The sequence below is a fragment of the Epinephelus fuscoguttatus genome, linkage group LG1, assembly GCF_011397635.1.
Source record: "Epinephelus fuscoguttatus linkage group LG1, E.fuscoguttatus.final_Chr_v1".
NCBI lineage: Eukaryota > Metazoa > Chordata > Actinopteri > Perciformes > Serranidae > Epinephelus > Epinephelus fuscoguttatus.
In genome coordinates this window covers 13,675,637-13,700,684 of record NC_064752.1, presented here as the reverse complement: position 1 = coordinate 13,700,684, position 25,048 = coordinate 13,675,637, and the positions used below count along the sequence as shown (strand labels likewise).

General features: G+C 40.4%; 1 protein-coding gene across 1 annotated transcript in view; it reads left to right on the top strand.

Moving 5' to 3' along the window:
* The first annotated feature begins 104 nt into the window (after positions 1 to 104).
* rap1gapb (RAP1 GTPase activating protein b) overlaps positions 105 to 25,048 on the top strand; it is a 196,806-nt gene continuing 171,862 nt past the window's right edge. The window contains exon 1 of the mRNA XM_049570218.1: positions 105 to 355. The gene's annotated coding sequence lies outside the window, so the exon portion shown is untranslated. The remainder of the gene's footprint in view (positions 356 to 25,048) is intronic.

Below are 25,048 nucleotides of genomic sequence, written 5' to 3'. Positions count from 1 at the left end.
GTGTGTGTGGATGGAGGAGTAGTAGAGAGCGCATTGGACGGTGGGGAATGGTCACATGACAGTGACAACATGTTCGATTTAAAAGAAAGGAAAAGAGAGACTTGAGCATCAGATGCGGGCTGATACGTGCAGAGGCTCGGGCTGAACTCACCTCTCCACTCCGCTGCTTCACACGGGCTGAAATCCGATGTTTGTTTTTTTTAATTCTACCACCTATGCGACAATAATAATTCCCTCCTTTCACCTTCTGCAAAATCAAACCCACTGACGCACCTTTTGTTGCGTTCATCATTATCATAAGAGCAGTGAGGAAGCGCGTCCGCACCGGGCACCTCTAATAATTCTCCAAAAAAAGGTAAGAGATAATAACTTTATAAAGCAATCATTTAGACTTCATTGCTGTTGCTCCGTGAGTGTAATCTCGTCTTCCACGTGCTACAAGCCCAATTAACAACTGGATTCACACAGTTAAATCTTATTACCACATCTTGCAATACATCCCGTGCATACTGTGGCCGCTGTGCATGTGCACCTGACAAAAGAGGGGATAATTACATATGAGAAAACTGCGTCAACAGAGCAGTCACTTCAACACTACTGTAAAAAGCAAACTGTATTTTATGACTTCAGGCTGCAGGATTACTTACTTACAGCGACCTAATTAAACACTTGATGTGTAATTAATTCAGCCTTTGTCATTAAATGCAAAATCCCCATTTCCAATTAGCAATTCATAAATAATTTACTAAATATAGGAAAATGCTTTTAATTGAAATGATTTAATATGCAAAGGCAATCCTGACTGAACTAATCAGTCTTTTCTCATTTACTCTATGTTATCATAGTAGCAGTGCTGCACCTAGCAAATTTTTGGTTAGGTTGGTACATGACAGTACTACATGTCAAATGAGACTTTCAGTCTTGACAAACAAAATAAAAATACAACACAAACAGGGTAACAGTGATCTGTACAAGAGGGGGTGTAGCACAAAATAACAAAATTGGATTTAAATAAATAAACACAAAGATTAACAGTGATAATGATAATAAAAAATAATAAACACAAAAAAATAGGCAGGGCAAGACTAAACAAAACTTCTAGTTCCCCAGAAAATGCAAAATAATTCCAAAAATCCCCTCAGATTGATCCGTGAGCACGGTTTGTCATACTAGTCAGAGTGGATTCGTAAGAGGCAGCTTTTGTCCTATAGTTGACCCATTCTTTTATTTCTTGGGGTTTCATTGACTTCCAGTACCTGAGTATTAAAAGAAGTATATTTAAATATTGCAGTCAAGCACAGTGCAAATGGGAAATCAATGCAAATAAACAATATAGCTGTAACAATAAAACTAACTACCAGAGAACTACAGACAGACCGTGAGCATTAGGTCTTCGGCTCATTCTTCCATTGGGGTTGGGCACGTGCAAAAAAATTTCAGACTGGTTTGATATTAACAAACACTGCATTGGACTGGTATACAGAGTTTTACCAGGTGTTGCTGTTCCTGAACATATGCACCGTGTCCCAACAGCAAACGGGTGACTGTAGGAGCAACTGTTTCCACTACAGGTTCAGAGTTTGACTGTGAAGGATGAGAGGGATTTTGTTTGAGGTTCCACATGTTGGTACGAGTTGTCTGAGTGATGCAGAGGTGTCAGTGACCATGTTTACATGCATGAAATTTTCCAGTTTTCTGCCCTTATTCTGAAAAAGACCATATTCCACTAAGCTGTTTATATAACTGATGAAAAGGCACTAATATTCCTGTTTAAAGGCAGTCATGCATTCTCCGATAAATGTGCCCTAACGTGTCATTTATATGTCAAAAAGTGGAAAAGTGGAATGGCTGGAGCTGCTTGTGCCATTTTGCTTCTTTGTCCAAATTAGGATTTTGGTGTTGCAATATTTGTACATATCCAAAACCTGTTGATACCCAAGTCTTTCATAATGATTCAAGTATGTTTCCCCTTCTAAATGTGGGCTTTGCCTTTGGGCGTGCATCTCTTCCCCACAGCCTTGAAATATGTTGGCGAGTTGGTTTGTGTACAACAAACAATGGATACACACAGAGCTAAGGCTGTGCGTCACTAACTGTGATACAAACCCCAACTGAGATGCATATTCTGAATGTGCTGTATACATGACCAAGGAATGCTCCGCAAGCCTGAACAATACCTGTCGGCAGCATCATGTTTGGCATTTCAGTTGGTTTCAAGTTGGTTTTTGGGAGCCAACAGTGACTACACTTGGATGAGAAGGTGTCAGACCATCATGTTGTATCACGAAACATCTGAGCTCTCTATCCGCGCTAAATCCATTCAGTATGAATTTCTATTAGAGCTACTTCATGTTAACAAATCATGTAAATATCAGCTGTTTGCTTGAGATCAGGCTGGAGGTGTAACCACTGAAAAGATGAGTAAGCAGCCTATGTGCTCTCTTCCTTGTTTGTAACATGACTTTTGAAACCGATAACACATGATTTTTATTGTGATCTACTGGAATGACAATTTACCCAACAGCAAGTAGCTTAGCTTGCTAACTCTCCCCTCCCTGGCGATCTTTCTCCAGTCAGTCTCCACCTTATTTCGGCTTTTGTAGTAAAATAATACGTTTTTTGTAGATAATTCCTCATCTTAACTTCATGAATCAGCCGTTCCTCATCTATTGTGGTGCTTTCCAAGCAAGCAATAGATATAAATACAAGCACGCTGTCCGACAAAAGTTTAGCTCACAACAGCAGCGCTGCCTTGCTTGCACTGATCAAAGCCACCTCTTATGTCGGCTTCAAATCCAAAATGTTGCCATACTGGGGCAGGTTTTTCTTTTTTTCCTGCCATATGTCTCCTCTGTCTCCCCAAAACACATTAACTTTGTTCTAAACAAACACACCATGCACCATTCTGCCCCTCACATCTCCTGAAAATGCCATCACCGGCCTCGGCTCACAGACAGTCAGACACCAGTGGCTCCATTAGTCTGTTTAGTAACACACATGATGTTGATCAAATTTTCATATTTCCTTTCATTAATGTAAGACACCATGTTGGGTTCAGCTCCATGACACCATCAGCACAAGTTACCATCAGCTGCATAAAATCAAACTGGTTTAAGCTCATACACTGGACCGGACCGGACTGGCACAACTGGAAATTGACCCTACTCTATTTTCCATTATGTCTGATCTTTTAAAAAATATTTAAAAAATACAAATTACATAAAAAAGAATGGTCTGGAGGTGGGGTTATGTCGTCTATTGGAGGATCCACCACTGCAATAGACAATATTACCAACCTTTCTTCTTTTTCCATTTTGAATAGTGTTTTCCATGTATCGTACTGTATATCCAATTAAAGGGCATCTGCTGGTTGCAGAAATGAGCTTTTATGTTGAAGGCTTCTGGTTTGAATCCAGTCTGTAGACAAATCTTAGCATGGAAATGTGAGGTAGACAATTTGCCATCGTACTGTAGTGTCTCTAAGCAAGGCATTTAACATCTGACGGGAGGCTGTGGCAGCGCTTCACTGCTCCTGCGTGACTATGTTCATATGTGAGCGATGGGTGTGATGTGCCTTTTTGAATTAGTTATTTGATATATTATTAATAAATATTGGAGACTATTCCGAGACACATAAAACCATGACAGGTAGAGACGTCAGCCCGTTCATCATCGGGCTCCATTTCAGCCCCTGATCCCTTCAGCATCTGCAGCAGCTGGCTGTGTACAGTATTTCAGTGGTTTTGTGGGCGCTGGTTTGTCCCAGCAGAAAATGAGGAGAAGTGAAGCAGGTCCAGTGTTAGCATAATTGTCTCTGCAGTCTATTTGTGGAACATGTGTCTGTCTGCATCGTAATGACGACCTGCACAAGTCAGAGATTCAACCTCTAGTCCTGGGTGCCCAGCAGGGTGTAGACACACAACCTTGCTGCACACTGGGCAGTCTGGTCCATCACCTTTACTGAATGTCAAACCTGCTGTCCGCTGCCTGCATGAATGAGAGGCAAATTGCACAGCGCTATATTCATAAATGCAGCCATTTACGATTAGGCACTCTACTTAATTATAGCTGCTGATCCATTGAAGTTTTTACTTTTTTTTGTATGCTGAAAAAGAATCAGACGAACAGACAGCACCACCTACAGAAATCTAAAGATCTCTAAACTATATTTGATAGCCAGAGTATTTCTCCCCGCATTTAATGACACAACATAGTCGTGGATAGTATGAGCAAATGGCCAACAGAAAAATTATCTCCATATTTAGAAATGGAGCCAAATGGTGCAGTTCATGCTGATTATTTGTTGGTTAACACTCATAAACCATTCCCTCATGTGCTGTAGGAACAGTCGAGAGTAAAGCAGCTGTTTATAATCGTGAATTAAAACCTCTCCACCCAACGGCATGTTCATTTGCACATCTCTTTGCCAGATGTAGGCATCTTTTAGCTATTGTTGCACAGAAAAAATGCCTAGCTCATACTGTTTATTACACATTTGAAAGTTGAATTACAAGTTCAGAATTGAATACACGAGACAATGTGGTGTGTTTGGATCAAATAATAGGATTTCTCCCTGTGATGGGGACATAAAAAGGGAGGATTTTTTGTTTTCGTTACTTTAGAATGAGCAGTTTATATCTATAGAGGGAGCAGGTCCTAGTTTATGGAGACCACTATGTTGCATCGCCATGTTTCTACAGTAGCCAAGAACATACAAACCAAACACTGGCTCTAGAAAGGGCCATTCTTTGTGTCGTTAGAAGCCCATCTGCAAAGAGCAGCTTCAGAGTTTCACTGGTTTGTAGCATCAAGCTGCTTTATTCAGTGTTTTTACTTATTTAAATCACCTGGTCCATTTGGATAATTAGACTCATAGGAAAAACCTCCTGAACATCTGGATCAGATAAAGGTGAGCACACCATGGCACGTGGTGGGCGAGCTGCCTGTTATTGCGATGCCAAACAACATAGAAAATACAATGATTTGTAGCCTAAAACTGATTTATTCAGTGTTTTAATCACCTGGTCTGTTTGTTTTGGAGAGGAAGAGACCTCTGCGGATAATTCATCTCATAGTTAAAACCTCCTGAACAATGAACACTGAAGGAATTGTAGGTGGGAGAAGTTTTAGCTGGTTGCAATCTGCAATTCACTGCTAGACACCACCTGATCCTCCTAAATCTTACCCACTGCTCCTTTGAATACTTTGATATTTACTTTTGAGTCTCAAGAAAGAATACAGAACAAGTCACCCCTTTGGTGTGAACTTGTGTGAGCATTAATAATATTCAATTTATTTATTTAATTGGATTTCATTCCCCAAAACTCTCCAGTACGTCTGAAATTGCTTGAGTTTTTTTTCTCTCTCAGTACTCTCCATCTCTCACTCACTGAGGAGGATGAGGTGGGCGTGAGCAGGTCTTTGCACCTCATGTGCATGCCAGGAAACGTTATTTGGTGTAGCTGTATAGGTGAAAACAGTGGACTTTGGGAGGAAACTGGAAGACGACAAAAACGGAATTCTCCCAGGAAAATCGTGGGGATTGGCAAGTGACGTGTAAATGATTGAGTCCTGTAAGCAATGAGACCTACATCACATGTTGCTTCATGCTGCGTGTTTGCACTCTGCAGTTCCTCATGAAAGATGGCCACTTAAAGGAACCACAAACCCAGATGATGACGTTACCTCCTGAAAACAAGCATAACTGACGCTCAAGATGTTTCCAGTAGCATTAAACTGTGTTCACACAGGGAACATTGCAATCAACAGAGGTTTCAAGGGACAATCACACAGATCAGCAAATATCATCTATCTGCAGTTAGTCCTGTTGCCTAAAATACATGAGTGAAACTAACCACCAACTCTGCACTCAGATCAATTAACACTGAAACAAATCATTCATGTTCACTCACTTTTTGTGGCACTTACTGAGAAAACAAAACAAGAAGATGCACAATTTCAGCGCAAACACTTTCCAACTGTGAGAGCAAATGGATCCGTTTATCAAAAACAAACCTTTGTGCTTGAACGAAAGCTTAAATTTTGACCCGCTCTCTGGAGCCTCCCTTTTGTTCTTGTTAACGTTGCAGCGGATACACTGTCGCTCCTCTATTGACACGTCTTTAATTTAAGTGGCTCTGATAATGTGCTTCCAGTAATCCTCCAAGCTTTCACTTTACCTTCCTCTCGTACAGGCGTTATTTAACTTTTACCTTGGACTCTTCAAACACCTCACATTCATGCTGAAAACTGCTGCCTCCATATTTTACACAACAGCATCCTATAAAATAATGTTTGAATGACTCACGGCCAAGAGCTGCTAACACTTGTCCTGTATTGTCTGTGTAAGAAATGCCAGTGATTCTAAGAGACTGTAATGAATGGCATTAAATCACAAAGGACACTCTGCTGTTACAGAACGCACATTTATATAATCAGTGGCTATGAAGGGAACTTTCATATCTCACAATGGGCCTCATGCAGGAAGTGATAAAAAAAAAAAAGTCTGCTATTTTTGTTCACATCCACGATTTGCTCCTATTTTGTTAGAACCAAGTGATTACTGGGATTACTGTGTTTTCTTATTTCTACTCTACTCCTAACAGAAAATTTTATGAGTAGTCGAAAGCACTTTCATGAAGATAAGACAAAAACATCTCGTTATTAACAGTCCACTAATCGGAAACGCGAGGATACAGTGTTATACAGAGTTTTAAATTAGAGCAGCATGAAAAAAATGCATGAATATTATATAATCAGATTTAGAGTATTATTATTTTAAGAGTAACTAAAATTAATGGGTTATTAAAGTTGTGCGCTGAAGAAATACTTTTGGTCCATTATTTAATTGATAAAATTTTTCCTGCTCTTTATGACCTACCATAAAACAAGTCCACCAGAGCATATCTTCACATTTTTACATGCTGTAGTGCCATTTTTGGAGTGGTTTATTATCCTATCCATCAATACAACCCTTATATCCCAAATTTTAATAATACTGTATGTTTGAACTTATGTCCATACTAATTTGCTAAAAAGTGCAATAAACCAAAAAAACCCCACATATTTTTCTAAATACACACAAGAAAATCAGTTCATGCTCACAGCATGATGATGCTTATTCCAACGTAGGAAGTGCTGTGAATACCCGCGGTCTGGATTATGTTTTTTTTTGTGTGTGCGCTTTTTACTCTATTTGTAAAAACTCATTTGTGCAAGAAAACAGCGCTCTGGGACCTGACGAATGTGTGATATGTTAGTGTAACTCCTCTAGATTCATATGCAAAAAGAATTGTTGCTCTGTCTTATTTGGTTGCAATTCTACTGGCATTTGTTGTTTTATATTGTCCTTGTCTTATGTTTATCTCTTTGCACTTACACGTTTGTACTTCTTTTCTTTGGTTTTAAATGTAAAGCGTCTTTGAGAGCTGTAAAAGCGCTGTATAAATAAAATGTATTATTATTATTTAAAAATAGATATGCAAATAGATTGCAGGCGCTCCTGTCGGTGTTAAATGGCTGCAAACTTTTAATTTGAATACTTAAATACATTTTCCTGAGTGTTCTAGCATACTTTTATTTAATCCGGAGCAACAACCAATTTCCAAAATTCATATGGAATTCCAGTAAGAATCCAAAAATATCAGTAAAAATGGACAACTTGGGCTCAGTGGGTAGCGCTTGCTTGCTTGCTTGCTTGCTTGCTTCCTTGCTGCAGCGGCCACAGGTTTGATTCCAGCTCATGGTGCTTTTCTGCATGTTATCCCCTCTCTCCCCCTCTTTCACACTTAATCTATCCTGTCCAATAAAGGCATAAAAAACCCACAAAAAATAATCTTTTAATATGAACATCTCTCCCAAATCCAAAAACTAGAGTTCGTTCATTCATTTTCCATATCTGCTTATCCTGGTGGGGGTCACAGGGGGAGCTGGAGCCTATCCCAGCTGACATTGGGTGAGAGGCGGGGTACAACCTGAACAGGTCGCCAGACTATAGCAGGGCTAATAAAACTAGGGTGCTTAAACTCAAATTTGTGATGTTGTAGGGTGCAAAGTCGGGAGCGGCTCCATAGACAATAAATGGTGAAACGTGTTCTAGATGACACTGAGAACACTCAGGGGAATGTTCTGAGCATAAGGGTACATTCTATGTTTCACAACTGACAACACTACAGTAGGATGAAGCTTACTTAAGTAACCATTCTGTGGCTCCCATTCATTGTCTATGGAGCAGTTCCACTCTATACTCTAGGACAGTGGTTCCCAAGTTGTGGGTCGTGTGTCCATTCTGAATGGACTGCAAGTGACCTGCGAATGTGTCAAGTTTCTAAAAAACACACTTTATTTTGCAGTACAGTGAATTTCTGGTGCATAGCTTTTATTTTGAAGTGCTGGTTCCTGCTAACAGCTATGTAACAGGAACAGCACACTAGCTCGGCAACATGGCCTAATGCAAGTGTGATGCTGAATATTTTAAACTCTATGGACCTTGAACTAATGACTACGGAGAAATCTGGATCCCGGGGCTGGACTAATTGGGAACCACTGCCCTAGGCCATCATCAGTTTGAGACTCCCTTCTCTGGTTTCCGGCTTTAAGAGACAGCAGCTTATGTTCAAAAATGTAAATCAATCTTTCCAAGACCATGCATGTAACACATTGGAATTGTTAATTTAGGTGGTGTTCCCCGTTGAGTAACCTTTTCAAAGATGGACTTTTACTAGTAATACGGTATTTTTTTAGTGTGCATCAGTAAAAGAATCCGATAACTCCCTCCACCACTGCTGCTGACGGCAACACAAATTTTCCTGTAACGCTAGTAGTGACACTCAGGGAAAAACACATTTACTCTTTATGTCAGTGTGTCAATTCCACTGCTGCTGCAGTTCTTCTTCTTACAGCCTTTGTTTAGTGGCATTTCTTCAATTCTTGGGCAAGTGTCAGAGTATTTACACACCTGCCTTTATATAGTGTTTAGGATGTGTTAGCTTTTCTAGCAGGTTATCAAACATCCATTAATGTCCTAAAAACACTCCCACATATATTCTGAAAAGCTGATACATAACGTTTCAGTTTAAGACAAATGGAAGTGGGAGAAGAGGAAAGCTGCAGTGAGCACATTGTTAAGATTTTGGTGGAAGACTGCTGCAGAACGAGAATATCTGAGTGACTGGGTGCAAAGATGTAATTCCCAGACAGATGCTGGCACCATCTTCCAGTTTAGGTTTACTGTGCCATCATGAAGATTATAAAATAAAAGACAAAAGGCAACAAAAAAACTCCCTCATGAATAATGCAGCAAAGCCTCAGGCTGCAGGCACCCGTCTGCCCTCATTCATCAGAATCAGCCTGGTGGTGTGGCCTCTGAGAGTCTTAAATTTTGGTCATTTTCAATTTGCATCTTTAACCTGCCAATTTCTGTGAAATGTGTAAGCTCAGTGACAGTGTAATGTTTTCAGCAGCTTTCAACAGAGCCAAAATACTTGGACAGTTTGAGCAACCTTGAATGTCTCAGCTCGTACAGAGGAGCACATATTTATTTAACATTAACCCTCATGCAGCAACAATTTCTGGCATTTCTTTTATATTTTCAATTATTTTTTGTTGTTGTGAGAAAATAAATAAATAAGAAGTGAAGTCCAGATGCACTAAATATTCCTAAGCACCCTACTCTGCCTTTGGCCAGGTGCGCTGAATGATGAATCCCACTTGATCACGGGTGATTTGATAAAAAGGCAGTGACTGTAGATTTATTATTTTTAAGTACCGCTGGGCTTAAGAGTAGAAACACTTTCTTCCTTATTATGCATTAACAAAACAACGGAAGGGACGAGGGATAAAAAAAGAAACCTTGTATTTTTTGTTGACTGCACTGAAGTACATTATGTGCCTTTTTTTCCTGAACAGTATAGAGGCTGCATGTATAGGGGGGCATTAAACTGATTATTACATCAGACTCCGTCTGTCAGATGTTGTAGATGTCTCTGAACAAGAGTCTGTTATGATCAACAAGTGACCTCCCTCATGTCCACATGCCACACACACACACACACACACACACACACACACACACACACACACACGCTCTCGAGTTGACTCATGCTGCATTGAATCAAACAAATCTCTCAGTTTGCCTCACTCTGTCGGCTGACATTGATTTTCACAAAGGATGAAAAGATGAAAGGGAATTTTTTGTATGTTAAGCCCATAAGCGAAAGATGAGAGACAAGTGAGATGAAAAAAAGCCCTGCACAGCTATAATCATCACAAGGCTTCTGTTAATGTAAATGGCAAAAATGTTGGTTTTCATGTCATGTTATGTATGCATACATTCGCTGGTAGAATGTTACTAAGTAGTTAGTTACAGTACTCGAGTACTGTGCCGCAGTACAAATTATACTTGGATTTGGCTCAGTTTTACTTCTACTACATCACATCTCAGAGTCAAATCTTGTACTTCCACTACAATTATTTGACAGTTTTAGTTACTAGTTACTTTACACGTTAAGATTTTTGCATACAGACCATATGACGAGCGTATAAAATGATGCTTTGTTATAGATTAAACCACCCAACAACATGTACACGCATGAGCGGATTATGAAATGATGGGACCCCGAGAAAGACATGCAGAAGGCCCCACCACCTCTCCTACATAGGAGCAAGACACACAGACTCTGTGGTGGTTTTGCCGCTTTGTTATGCTTCTGTGCCAGCGATAGTAGTGGCCGGGGCATTATGTTTTGTCCCATTCTCGTGAACACACTGTCTCAATAATGCCTTGAGGGAATTTCTTCAAATTTGGCACAAATGTCCACTCAATAATTACGATGATTAGTTTTGGTGGTCAAAGGTCAAGGTCACTGTGGCCTCATCTGTCTCATTCCTATAAACGAGATATCTGAAGAAGGCTGTGAGAGAATTTTCCAAATTTGGCACAAATGTTTACTTGAATTCAAGGAGATTTTGGTGGTCAGAGGTCAAGGTCACTGTGATCTTGTTCATCACATTCTTGTGAACATGGCATTAGGGAATTTCTTCAAATTTGGCACAAACATTCACTTGGACTCAAGGGAAGTGATTAGATTTTGGTGGTTAGAGGTCAAGGTCACTGTGACCCTTCATCTGTTTCTTTCTTGTGAGTGCAATATCTCAAGAACGCCTCGAGAGAATTTCCTCAAATTTGGCACAAATGTCCACTTGCACTCACAAATGAAATTATCAGAATTTGGTAGTCAAAGGTCAAGGTCACTGTGACCCCATTTGTCTCATTCTTGTGAGCAAAATATCTCAAGAATGCTGTGAGGGAATTTCCCAAATTTGGCACAAATGTTTTCTTGGATTCAAGGATTAACTGACTGGATTTTGGTGGTCAAAGGTCAAGGTCACTGTGACACTGTGAAGTGCAACTTGAGGGAATTTCTTCCAATTTTGCAATTTCCAACATTCACTCGGGCTCAAGGATGAACTGATTCGATTTTGGTGGTCAGAGTTCAGGGTCACCATGATCCTGCAACAGTCTCATTTTTGTGAATGTAGTATCTCAAGAAAGCCTCAAAAGAATTTCCTCAAATTTGGCACATATGTTTACTTGCTCTCCCAGATTAATTGATTAGAATTTCGTGGTCAAAGGTCAAAGTAACTGTGACCTCACAGAACATGTTTTTGGCCATAACTTGGGAATTCATCTGCTAATTATGACAAAATGTCTTTTTCTGGTTTTAAAGGCTACATTAACGTGATGTAATTTTCTGAACATGTCAAACTGTTCTATTATTTGACTTTATCCACATAATCATAAATCCACATTATTGGTGATCATTTATCAGCAGTCTCATTATGTAAATATTTAGTAAATACACCATTAGTCCTACAATATCTTTGCAATATTGCTATCGACATATTTGGAGAAAATCTAATATCTATTTTTGACCATATTTCTCAGCCCTTATTGCAGAGACCATGAACCTGTGTTGTTCTTTGTCTCTTTATGGCCAGCACAGCCCATTTTCCATTACCTTAAGATAAACAAAATAGTGGACAACAGCAATACAAATGGCTGCTTACCTCACAGTAATGATTAATGAATCCTCCCATTGATTTACCCTGAAAGACCCCTGCTGTACTAGAGGAGGATCGATCCTCTGTTGCACAGCAGGTAATCTTTTCCCTTACAGCACTCCGCCACAGAAATGCGACAGGCCAATTTATAGCTTTCCTGCCCCATGCATGTGGTAAGGTACAGCAAAATGGCTTGTCTGCCTCAGAAAAAGCCATCTCGCTTCTGTGCAGGGACAAAAGCTTCTGACCCAGGCTGTGACAAATGTGGAAAAATTTCTCCCTCACTGACTGACAGTTTTGAAAAATACACATCCAGTTATTTTCTCGCCCAAATGTAATACAGTTTTGAAGATGTTGATGCATATTTTGCACCATCATCCCGCCTACTGTTCTGCAAAAAAACAAAAAAACACTTTTGGTATCTAGTTTCTTCAAAGTCTGCTTGGTCTTTTCAGCTAACAACAGTTGATAACAGTAAACTATTTTCAGTTGGAGTGTAGCTTGTTTACACTGTTTATGTATAATATCGACATCTCTCTGTGGCATCCCACTTGGATAAACAACTAACGATTTATTCCAGGTGGGATGATTTAAAATGGCTTGAAGTGTGTGATAATTGATTTTAACACACAGCAGTGTGTCTGACTATTAAAGCAGGAATAACCAGTGTATTTATGTGTGTAAGGATTTGAAGTCAAACTGCATTCTTAAAAGGCTCATTTATGCTCCTTTTATGTACAAAAATACATACATTAATTTCAAATGCGACCGTCACTACCCACTTAGGCAACGTTGTAGACAGTGGTGGCTTGTCAGGCCATTGAATATATTATTTTCTCTGTAATATTGATTATTTCCATTCCGTCATTTTGACATGTCTCTGTCGTGTCCTGCAGTTGTATCTTGGCTGAACTAGGCTACATCGTCCCCACAGACTGGGGTTACTGCCCCATTTAATCCGTATCTATAAGCTTTCAGAAAACCAGCACGAGTATGGTCAGAAGGCTCTTTCTGTGTCCACATATATATATATATATATATATATATATATATATATATATATATATTTAATGTTGAGAATGAATGAGACACTGAAAAGTAAGGCTTACTGGTATATCATGGAAGTGAATCTAGGCTTGACTAAGACACACTACATATCCTCATACAAGGGTTCGTATGATATCCTACAAAAATGCAAACACAGTTTTTATGGTATCCTGTGAATTAGCTGCCCACAAATGACGTTTTGTCCTCAATGTAAAGTTGTGTAATTTACAGGTTAGGTTAGGTTTAGACAAGTTACTGTGGTTAGACTTAGGAAAACAAACACGCTGAATATGTACCGAAAAATGAGTCAAAGTTCACACAGTTCTGAACACTGGTCTCCTCAGGAAAGTCCTGTGTTTTGTGACCAATACACCACCTCAACTGCTTCTTTATTCTGGACAGCCTGCTGATCATGTGATTGCAGCCTTCCAAATTGCGGGGGTTATGCAGGAATTACTGGCTCGCCTAAAACCCTGAAAATTAGTTAGCATTTTTCCATTTCCAGTTCCTTCCTGCTGAAGTAAATGGGTTCTTTGAACGGATTTTACATTAGATGCCTGAAATATGTCTGTTATTAACACAAGCTTGAGAGACTTTCATGTTTTGTTCCATGACATAAAATATGTCAATCAATAACCAATGTGGGAATTTTGGAAAAATGTGGATGCTAACAAGTGGCTGAATGAGACGACAGAACATCGTCATGCTGAAGACGCTTTACAGCCTCGTTGTGGTAGGGATTACGTCATGGGACCGTTGTGTAGTTTGTGTATAGCCTAGCTCTTTATTTTTGTCGATTGATTATTGTTGTTGAAAACAACCTGCTGAACAAAACATCAAAATGTCATAAACATTTGTTTGCCACAGAGCTTATTTTCTGCAATAATCGAAAATCCAGTGAAAAAATCCCATAGGCTTTTTAACAAGGAAACCAGTGCGATGCTAACTTCCGCGTTGGCCTACAGACAAACATCATATCTGGAGCACTCCATGGCAACTTTAAAGCTGGACACTGCTCTGAATGTGGAAGGGAATTAGAGTTTTGTCAGTAAGGTAAAAGAGCATTAATAAGGATGGATTTGAGCATTAAGGTAATGTAGGAGTTTGACTAACACTTTTACTACATTGAGGAAAGTTTCCGGTTTTTCTCAGGTAATTTTTCAGATTAGTTTTAATGGAGGCAAGTGAAGAGAAAATTAGTAGATGGTGAGAGTGGGAGCAGTATTCAAATTGTCTGTCTAAAAAGTGTGGCCCACTGGTCTCCGTAATTACAGACACCTACACGTAATTGACCATTATTAGGTGCCTGAGTGTGACTTCATTATATCAGCCAGCTGTGCGGCTCGGCCTGTCTGTTAAAGACGCAGGTTCAGTGTCATCCCAAATCACTAGTTTTAAGCCTGCAAGTGTTACAACAAAGACAAAGGCTCCTCTGGCACTGATGGTTTTTATTTGATCCAATTTTCATACGAATACAGTTTAATTTCACATAGGAAATGGAATAACTGCCTTTCGCAAAAGCCCCTTGGTTTTTTATTTAAAATCTGTGCATATGTGAATTTCTCTCTGTCTGTTGTTTGTCCTTTTGTTTCATCTCTTTGCTTCTGCATGATATAAATAATGCCATCACGATACGCCGGTCGGATAAATCAACAGATGAGATGAGAGAGAAAACGTGGTTGAAATACAAACATTTATAGCAGTATTGATGTAGCCTAGTACAATCTTCATAAATATCCAGAGGAGTTTGTTTTACAGCTTTGTGTCCTGCTGACACATTTGAACAGGCATTAGTGAAATAAATAATTATAAATAAAAATCTTTAAAAAAAAAACACCACAGACATTGAACAACATATTGGTCACAAATTGGTTTTGCATTATGTTTTCTTTTTATCCTTTTTATGTCTTTGTTTTGAGTGTGCCTGTGTCAGTGAGGCACTCTAATGTAGCTCCTTGCAGTCTGCTGGTGGAGTTATAAATCTGAGGAATAGGGGCTCTCTGAGCTATTATAAACAGGAAACTTGTTTGATATTCTGTGGTGCTGCCAGAGATCCCATTTCATGTAACAGCTTTATTGCCAGTTAGAAGCACTAGACCAGCCCGATCATTTCCCTCTCCCAATAATAGTAAGGCTGTTTTCGTCTGCATATGTAATGAATGTCGAGCAGCCAACTTTGCGCTCTGCCAAAGACGGGTCTGAGCGCTTACGGAAGGACGCTGTTCGTTTCACCTTGTGCCACTGATTTGTTCTTTGATAGCTTTTGCCACTGCGCTTCGCAGCAACATGGAATCCATTATCCTTCAGGTATCAGCACCCTGGCAGAGACGGAGCACGTTATCAAACATTCCTCCACTTTCATTATGTTCCTGTTTGCCGGGACGAGGCGAGCACATTATCACATTCTGATGTTAGCTCTACAAATCCCTCCGTCTTCACATGTTCAGCTGGAAAATGACTGGATATGAGGTTTCAGCCGAGTCATCTGGTCCTCCGTCCTCCTGAGGAGAATCAGCTCACGGTGCTTGGAAAGAGAGAGCCAGATTTTAATTTATGTGAGACAGTTTGTGGAGAGGTTTGGAGGAGCAGTACTGGGTATCTGTAAAACATGAGCAGCAGCAATTCATTACGTTAATAGCTGAGACCTGGATCCATGAGTGGGAATAATGTTAACCCATGCAGACAGTGATTGTGCAGTCTGAGCCACTGACCCCAATGAAGCTGTTGCTTTCTCTTTTTTCCTCAGGGCTGTTGCTTGTTTGATCATTAGTGGATTGATTTAGATCGGAAGAAATAAAAACATTCTAGCTTACAGTCCAATACTAATATGTTGTTGATTTTTCTCATGAATATTGAGAATAGATTTTATAACATCATTTTATTTCTTTATATTGTATAAGAAGCCTGTGTTTGTGGTCTGTACAGTATTAAACATGATGTGATGATGCTGAGCCTAATCCTAATCTTGTTCCTGTACATAAATTATGCAGTTGTTTGTTGTGAAGGATCTTCTAGGACTTTTGTTTTTAACCAGTCAGTTTGAAAAGTCAACTTTAAAGTGAAGTTTTCGAGTGTTCTGTCAAAAAAACTGCCTAATTTTAAGCCTTATTGAGACATTACAATCTAGTGTTATGCTTAACGTTTCTCAATAATCTTCAAAAATAATCGGAACATAAAAAAATGGTATAAAACTGTATTGATACAGTTGCTTCAGTCAATAAGTTTTGGTAATGACAATATATTGACACTACTGTTAAAAACACTGCACTGTAGCTGCTTAAGCTAACCTTAGCCTCGGAGATCGTCACCAAGAAATTACGTTTATATTCAAATAATTTGAAACAGCAAATACATTTTGTCCCAGAAATGCTGACACGGAATTAGCAACATTTTCTGACAACATATTTCATTGCTTTGAGCTAAAATAGCATGCTGCAAGTATGAATCCTAAAGCCTGGCAATGAGTTAGCATTTTATCACTCCTGGTTGAAGTCAATGGGTTTTTGGTTGGGTTTTACTGCAGGGGTCAGAGGTCACGGCCACTCAGTGCTGGTTCTCAGCCTTGCTCCTTACACACAGAGACTTCTGCAGATTCTTTGTATCCTTTGATGATATTAAGGATTGTCGATGCGAGACCCATAAATGCCTCCCAATTGTTGTTGAGAAAAGTTGTTCTCAAATTGTTGGACTGTTTGCCCACAGAGTTTTTCACAAATTACGGAGCCTTTTGAGGATAGTTGTTGATGTAGCCGCTAATGCAGAGAGTACTTTGTAAAGCAGACAGGTTTGTTGTTTTGGTCTTGACTACAGCTCACAATAGCTTGTATTAAAGTTAAGGAATAAAAAGCCAGCAAAATGAGTTTATTCTTTTGTAGCCTCATTGTTTAGGGGGTGCAATATGCATTTGCAATATGCAAATGTAATTTCTAGGAGACAAGGTTGCACAGCTGACAGGATGAGTTGCTCTGAATCCTTGACGTCTCAATTCAGAGTTCTTGATGTGATTGGGTGAAAAGATGATTTGCGTCAGAGTGTGACTGTTCACATCTATTGAGGATTTTGTTGGTTCATATTGTATTGGACACTCTGCACAGAGAGGTCAGTGTCAAGAGTGTGAAAAAATGACCACGTGTAGGTCAATTTCAGATACTTCTCTGTGTATGTGGCTCTTCTAACACTGTATGGCTCTGTTTTCCATCACAAGTTTGTCTTAAATGGTTTTGTTCTATTTAGATTTAGATCTGTCTGCAAGCTGTTTGAATGGATAAATATCTTTCAGCCTCCATCTGACCGTATTCCATCCACTTCTGGATGTGTGTCTTTCTTGTGCGGCAAGTATTTAAACATACACAGATCTGCCAGTTTTTGAGAGACACCAACTGTGGCAACTCAGTGCAATAAATCCAGCCTTTATGAAGCTTGTCATATGCTTGTCAGTTTTTATTGAGATTATGAGAGGTGTTCATTCGTTATGGTGAAATCTATGGTAATTTTGGGGGCTGTGGGTTTGTTGTGCTGTTGAAATGTATCGGATTAAACTGGAGACAGTTTAGTGGTGGTATAATTGCGGGGTTGCTCCGGCGTACGCTTTTGAATACACAGTATAGAGATGTCAGGAAATGCTCTCTGTGTCTTGTAGCTTTTCACCGTTTAGAGATTCCTCTCTGTAATATGTTCCCAGAATTTCTAATGAATTTTCTGTGAAGACGAGACTCAGTGAGATGCAAAATTGCATGGCACAAAAGATTTGTGAGCTTCAAGAAAGAGTAGCCTTGGTATGAACTCCAGGGTGTTATTACATAAAAAACAGCCTGTTCTTCAGGAACACTGGGCCTCAGCAGAATACACAATGACAAATGTGTTTGAAATTATGATAATGACTGCTAATTTATCTTTCATACATGTCCCCGAGTAACCATGTTTATCGTGATTTAGAGTGTGCACAACGATCGGGGAATCTAAATTGGTTATGAAACAAAGGGTCACAGTGGGAGCCTTGAAATAACACAAACATTAGCAGCTTGGGGTTTTGTGCTGGGGCGGAGGATGACACATTCCTTACAGTCTATATTTGTAAAAACTGTCAAATCTATACCTGCTATACCAAGGCAGTGCACAGTAGACGAGTAGATTACAGGCTCAGCTGGTATTGTGCAGTGATAAGCAGGGGGCTGTTGTTTTCACCTGTGAGACGCCACTAGGTATAATGCCCTTTTTACAAAGAGATCCTGCGATAGGGCTGCAACCAAGACCTTTCATTATGCCTTCTTACACAGAACCAAACAAGGCAGGCATAATGCCGCCTCAGTGTGTGATATCTAAATAGCATAGGTGTCTAGTGTGACATATAATATATGTATTGGATACTACTTTTTTGTTAACAATGGAATAACCTACCAAAAACGATAGTTTTGCCCATTGATCTTGTACTCCCAGTACCTTGTTGTCTCTCCAGTTTGCAGATGTTTTTGGTTGCTGTTTTTCTTCTTTGAGTTAGCTGCTAACTGCTAGTAGTTTCTTTTTAAATCTCCCAGCAGTGGGTCGTACACATAACACATTGGCAAAATGCCACACTTGTCCAATCCTGCCTGCTTTCCCTTTTACACAGACATCGATTCAGCTCCATTTGTACCTCCACTGCTGGCGTAAAGGCGAGGCAACTCCGTCCTCCCATTCCATGATGGTACCTTTTATACAGAACAGTGGGGTGGAATAATGGCGCAACATTTTCACCATCTTGGTAATGAAGGCAGCGAAAGTTCTTCATCTTAAATAGTCACTTAATGGTAGGCTGAAAAGCAGGATTTTCCTGCCATCTGCAGCCGAAAGATTCAAGTTTGTTGCCCCTGTGATGACTCTGATTGGTGTAATCAGAAATGTCCTAATAATGACATCACTGTGTAGCCTAAAGTGTACCTCTTCAACGAAGAAGTTAAACCTCTGGAGTTCAGCAAAAAGAAGATTTAGAGGTGTTAGAGGGAAACTAATTATTTTCAACCAGCTCTGTGTCACTGCAGTGTGGACAGTGTGTGCAGATGAACAGTGTTTGGCTTCCCCCCGTTCTGTGAGTACCTGGAGTTTCCCACCCATCCTGAGGCAAAAGTACACGAGGTAACACAAAATGGTGACACAGAGCTGGTTGAAAATTTTCCCTTTAAGCTGCACTTTGATCTCCCTTAATTGATTGTCTGGCCACAAAAACCTTCCGCTCACCTTCAAAGCCCTCCACAACCTTGCCTCCTCCTACCTCTCTGATCTTCTCCAGGCGTACCTCCTGATCCCTGCATTCTTCCTCTGCTGGTCTCCTGACCATTCACACCTCTCACCATTCGCTCCAGCACTGCGCCCAGACTCTGGATCTCCCTACCCCCCACATTCCAATGCTAACTGTCCCCTCAGCCCCCCATCAGTCTTACTGATTTTATCACAGCAACATTATGTGTGTGCCCAATTCACATCTCTTATTCTGTACGCTATTATATGCTCTGTTAGGTGACCTTGGGTGTTTTAAAAGGCGCCTTTAAAAAAAGTGTTGTTATTATTATTATTAGTTGTTTGGCACTACAACAAGCTGTAAACACAATATATATTGCCTTATAAAGTAACTATGGGGAGTGTGTCAACCCACAGTTACACATCTAGCAGATATGGTGATCCCTTGCATTCCTGTTTTGGGCCACTTGGCCTAAATAAATCCAGCATTTACTCACCCTTAAGCTCCAGCATGGTCTCCACTCCTAAAGGGAAATATCTGACTTTTCAGCTGCTGGAAACAATATTGATGAAAACGATGAGACTGAACCAAAACAGTAAAAGTTCGAGTTGTAAATCAAAACAAAATGAGCTGAAATACACACTCGATTGATCCCAAGATTGATCCACTCCTTCATGCTGCGAGCTGTACAGTGTGAATTAACTAGGCAGCATCTCTTAAGTGAAATCCTTTACAGCTTCTCTGGACATTACCCGTTATGTAAACAAAGAGTAATCTCCTGAGCTGTGTTTCTGTGAAAGGTAAAAAAGGGTAATGGTCTGACTCTGGAACTGTTGAAAGGTCAGGAGGCAGGAATTAGTTCACTGATAAGAGTCATCATGTGCTCTGGGGCTGGCGGACCATGTTGGCTGCACAGTCCCTTCCATTACTCATGCAGCATGAGGACCTTGGATCTGTCACCTCTGTAATTAAGTAGTGTAATGACAGCCACCTCCGACTCCACACACACACACACACACACACACACACACACACACACACACACACACACACACATGCCAAGAGAGAGACATAAAGAAATCCTTGCTGGGATGCCGAAGTGCTTACCTGCAGGCCATCAGTGACACCATCATTATTCATGATACATTATTAATTAATACATTTATTTGGCTTCAGGCAGCCCAAATGTGAATATCAACCTGCTTGAATTTATGGCAGAGTAACAAAAGTATACACAGGCAGTATGACAGACGCAGCTATCATGAAGCCAACCTTCTGAACATGTGAATGATCATTTTGCTGCTTAAGTAATGTATATAATGTTAAAGGGACAGTTCACCCCAACATCAAATACGCATATTTTTCCTCTTACCTGTAGTGCTATCTATCAATCTAAACCTTCTTGTGGGGGGGTGCTGAGTGTTGGAGATATCGGTCGTAGAGATGCCTGCCGTCTCCCGAATATAATAGAACTAGATGGCACTCGGTTTGTGGTGCTCAAAGTGCCGAAAAATATCAATTTGAAAACTTTTGAAAAACTTTTTTCTTTGTATTGAACTACACCCGCCAACCTTATCACTGTGCAGAAGGAAGTGTGCATCAACTAGCGGGTGTTGTTTGGTAGAAAGAAAATAGTTCCTACATGGAACTGCTCACAATAAGGACTGTGGATTATTTTGAGTAACTGCGTCATGATTTCTGAGATGCTGAGTTGCTGAGCATAAGCAGAATGCCATCTAGTTCTATTATATTTGAGAAAAGGCAGACATCTCTATAGCTGATATCTCCAAGGTAAGAGGAAACATGCATTTTTAATTTTGCGGTGAAGTGCCCCTTTAACTGAAAGAGTTAATGCCTCTAATCAACTGATATGAAGATGCAGGAGAAAAGGAAGAGAGGGGAAGATTAAGATGAGATATTTTTCTGGTTGAATTTATGCTCAGTTTAATGTGTTTGGGGTCAGTGCAGTATATCAGCTAGTGTGGTGGGTCAAGGCAGCAGTTTGTCTTAAGTGCAGAGATGTCATCCCCCTCTCACCCCCACTCCCATGGAGGTGGTGGTGGTATGTCTTCCTCAAGCTTGGATCCTCCACCAGAGGCCTGGGAGTTTGAGGATTCTGTGCAGAATCTTAGCTGTTCCTATGAGAGCACTCTTCTGGGCAGAGACCTTAGAAAAAAGCAGTGTCTTTTACCAGAAATCATGACCTGGTTAGATAGTCCACAGACCTTGTTGTGAGCAGTATCATGTCGGAACTATTTTCTATCTACCAAACTACACCTACGTGTGCATCTACTCATGGATGAGAAACTCATGCTCGTAACAGTACGAGATGTAAACATTATTTGCACCCTTTGTGGCTGAGCTGCAATGTTAGTTCAGTGGTGCTAGATAAGGTAGCAGTACTTGTATGCTTCCTTCTGCTCTGTGATACAGTTAGCTAGGCTGACCAAATGTCCTCTTTTGCCCGGACATGTCCACTTTTGGCGTCCGGGAGGTGTTTATAAATTGATGATAATGTCCGGTTTTCCTTGTGTGTGTGTGTGTGTGTGTGTGTGTGTGTGTGTGTGTGTGTTTGTGTTAGAGTGCGGCACGGGCCGCATATTTCTGTCCGAACCCAATAGTCATTCTGTTTTGTTATGTCCGAAACCGAACCGAGCCCGACATTATTTAATGACTAAAGCACTGAGTTTGTGTCACACAGTTGTTATGGTTACAGGCTATTTAACAGGCCGGCGTGCACCGTGGAGAGGGAGACCGCCGTGTTTGAGACGGGAGCGGGAGGCGGGAGGTCCGAGGCTTCCAACGAGGGGAGAGGTAGAAACAAACAGCCAATGTGTGTCTGTGTGTGTGATGTTCAGGTGTTTTCACGTAAATAACAGTGCCCAAGCAATAAACAGGACAGACAATAGGATTTTATTTATTTTTACACTACATTTTCACTGAAAGCTGACTGAATCCGACCCGAGCCCGAGTACAGTTTAGGCTATACATTTTTGACCGAACCCGGCTCGACCCGCTGGGACCCATCGGGCTTGGATCGGGTAGCTACACTCTAGTGTGTGTGTGTGTCCCCTATTGGGGCCTATCTGAATTTCTGTCTTTGAGAGCTATTATTTTGTAATATAACTGAATTTTCTATCCATACATATAAACTTTAAATATATTAAAACTATAAGGCATCTTTGAGTAAACTGCGAGTATCATTTAAGTAGGCTATCTCGTGGCCGGGCCGAGTGTCCTCTTTTTTGGAAATCAATGGTCACCCTACAGTTAGCAGGTGTAGTTCGGTAGAAAGAAAATAGTTCCCTCATGAAACTGCTCACAACAAGGTCTGTGGATTATCTTGAGTAACTGGGTCATGATTTCTGGAAAGAGACAATTCTGTTGAGTTTTCAAATGTGTATGTTTTGGCACGTTGAGCACCACAAGCCGAGTGTCATCGGGTTCCATTATATTGGAGAGAAGGCAGACATCTCTACGGCTGATATCTCCAACACTCGACAGCTGACACCAAAACAATCTAGACTGATATGTAGAACAAGAAGTAAGAGGTAAAATATGTATTTTTGGTTTTGGGGTGGACCGTCCCTTTAAACTCAGATGAGAAAAGCTTTTTTAAGAGCTTAGAATCAACCAGTGGTTTTCTGACCTATGATTTAGTTTGCTGTAATTTTTCTAATGAAAGACTCATAAAAGGCTGCAACCAGTTTTGACTTTTGAGGATGAGTAATATTTCTTGTGTCTGCTTTTTTAATCCATGCTACAGGTTTCTCGCAGCATTTTCTAGTGTAGGCACCCTGTCTCGCCTTAATTAAAGCAGGTAGAATAAGCAGTGGCACAACATCACGCAGCAAAGGCCACGTATTTAATGAGCGAGGTGACTGTTTAAGCCGGCATGTTGTAATGGACTGGATGAGATGTGTCAGGATCCGTCTGATTCTGCTTAGCAGGTGATTGATTGGTCGATTACACCATATGTTCACTTCGCAGTAATCAGAGTGGCGCGTCAGAATGTCAAAGTTTTTCTGAGTTGGGGAGAGTAGAAACAAACAAATCAATCACAGTCAGGTGCTGCTATGTGCACTGCAGGTAAAACACAGGGATGAAGTTAGTCTGATTATCACCAGTTGAAGTGGTTAGTTTAAAGTTTTAAAGTGGACACATTTCCTGAGTGAAACCTCAGTATGTTACAAGAAACCTCTTGTTTCCCTGACACAAAGGCAGGGAACTGTGAACAAGCGAAATAATTTCATCAGGCTTTTTTTCCTTTTGTGAGAAAGATTTCTCATCTGTCTCCATGGCAAAATTACTTGAGATAGATATTTTATGGAGGGTGCATCTGCTGGTGGAGACTCTGCCTCTGTAGTGCAGTGATTAATGGACAGTACTGAAGAAAAGCCAGTGGTGTAAATCTACACCCTCTTTTTATGTAAACCTCAGCCTGTCAGATGTAATAAAAATGACAGAATGGATGCTACATTCAGGCCACAGCCAGACAGTCTGGTGATGCAGCAGTTATAATGACGTAACGAGAGACAGAAATGTGAGGTTGGGAGAGCCTGGACCTCAGTGCATCACTTACACGCCTGCAGGAGGCATGAGTCAGACCTCATGACGACTATGATGACCTGTTTGCCTTCATCTCGCAGCATCCCCAAAACTATCCTCAACTTCTCAGTTTCTCTCCCACAACTTATTCTCTGCGACAGAAATGCAGACTTTAGAATCACGTTATTCTTGACACAGTGAGCGATAAATTACTGAGGTGATGTGAAGATTGTTAAAGGGTGAGTTTGGTGTTTTCCAACCTGGCCTCTATTTTCCTTTTTTTTGTGTCTAAGTGACTGGTGGGAACAACAATTTGCGAAACCTGGTCCAGCATTCACGACTGCTGCAGCCAGCAGCTGCAAGATGGGCTGCAGTGTAACCACCGGGGGCGTTTGTGCCCAGTCAATTTAAGTCCATTAAAAGTGCTTGTTTTTGCCACTTTGGCCTTCTCAGATTGTTATTATAAGCATCTGACTACTTTATGGAAAGGATCCCTATAGAGATGGACCTTTTTGTTAAAGGATAAGACCCTTTTCTTTAACCAGAAACAGCAACAAAATTGCTATGACCAGACTCCATTAAATAAACAGAACTTTTAGCATGTATAGAGACAGAATATTTTCACATTTTACTGGGTGAATCAAGAGCATATTTCAACCAAACCAGAAGTGATGATTATTGAACAGTGGAAAAGTGAACCAAGACTGTATTAGTAAGTTTTATATTCTTTCTGTCACTCGTTTAATTAAGTGTGTTTTACAATGATTAAATTACTGTTTATTTAAATGGAGTCTGGTGGGTTTGACAATGGTGATTTCAGGGCTGTTTATGGTTAAACAAAACAGGATTTTCCTTTTTAACAAAAAGGTCTGTCTCCATAAGGATCCTTTCCATAATGTTATCAGACACTGAGAATAATTATCTGAGCCTGCCTGTAGCAAAAACAAGCACTTAAGCTGCGTTTCCACCAAACACTTTAGGTATGGTACCTTTTGGAACCAAAAGTAACCCTTCAGACATGGTACCTAGACCCTAGCTCCGTTTAGTGTTTCCACCACAAACAGTACTCTTAAATGTGGGTGGGGTTGTTGTCACTCACTGCTCTGTCCAGCCCTCACTGTATTTCCTCATCACCTGTCACACAGATGGAAGTCTACACCTTGTTTATCGTCCACAGAA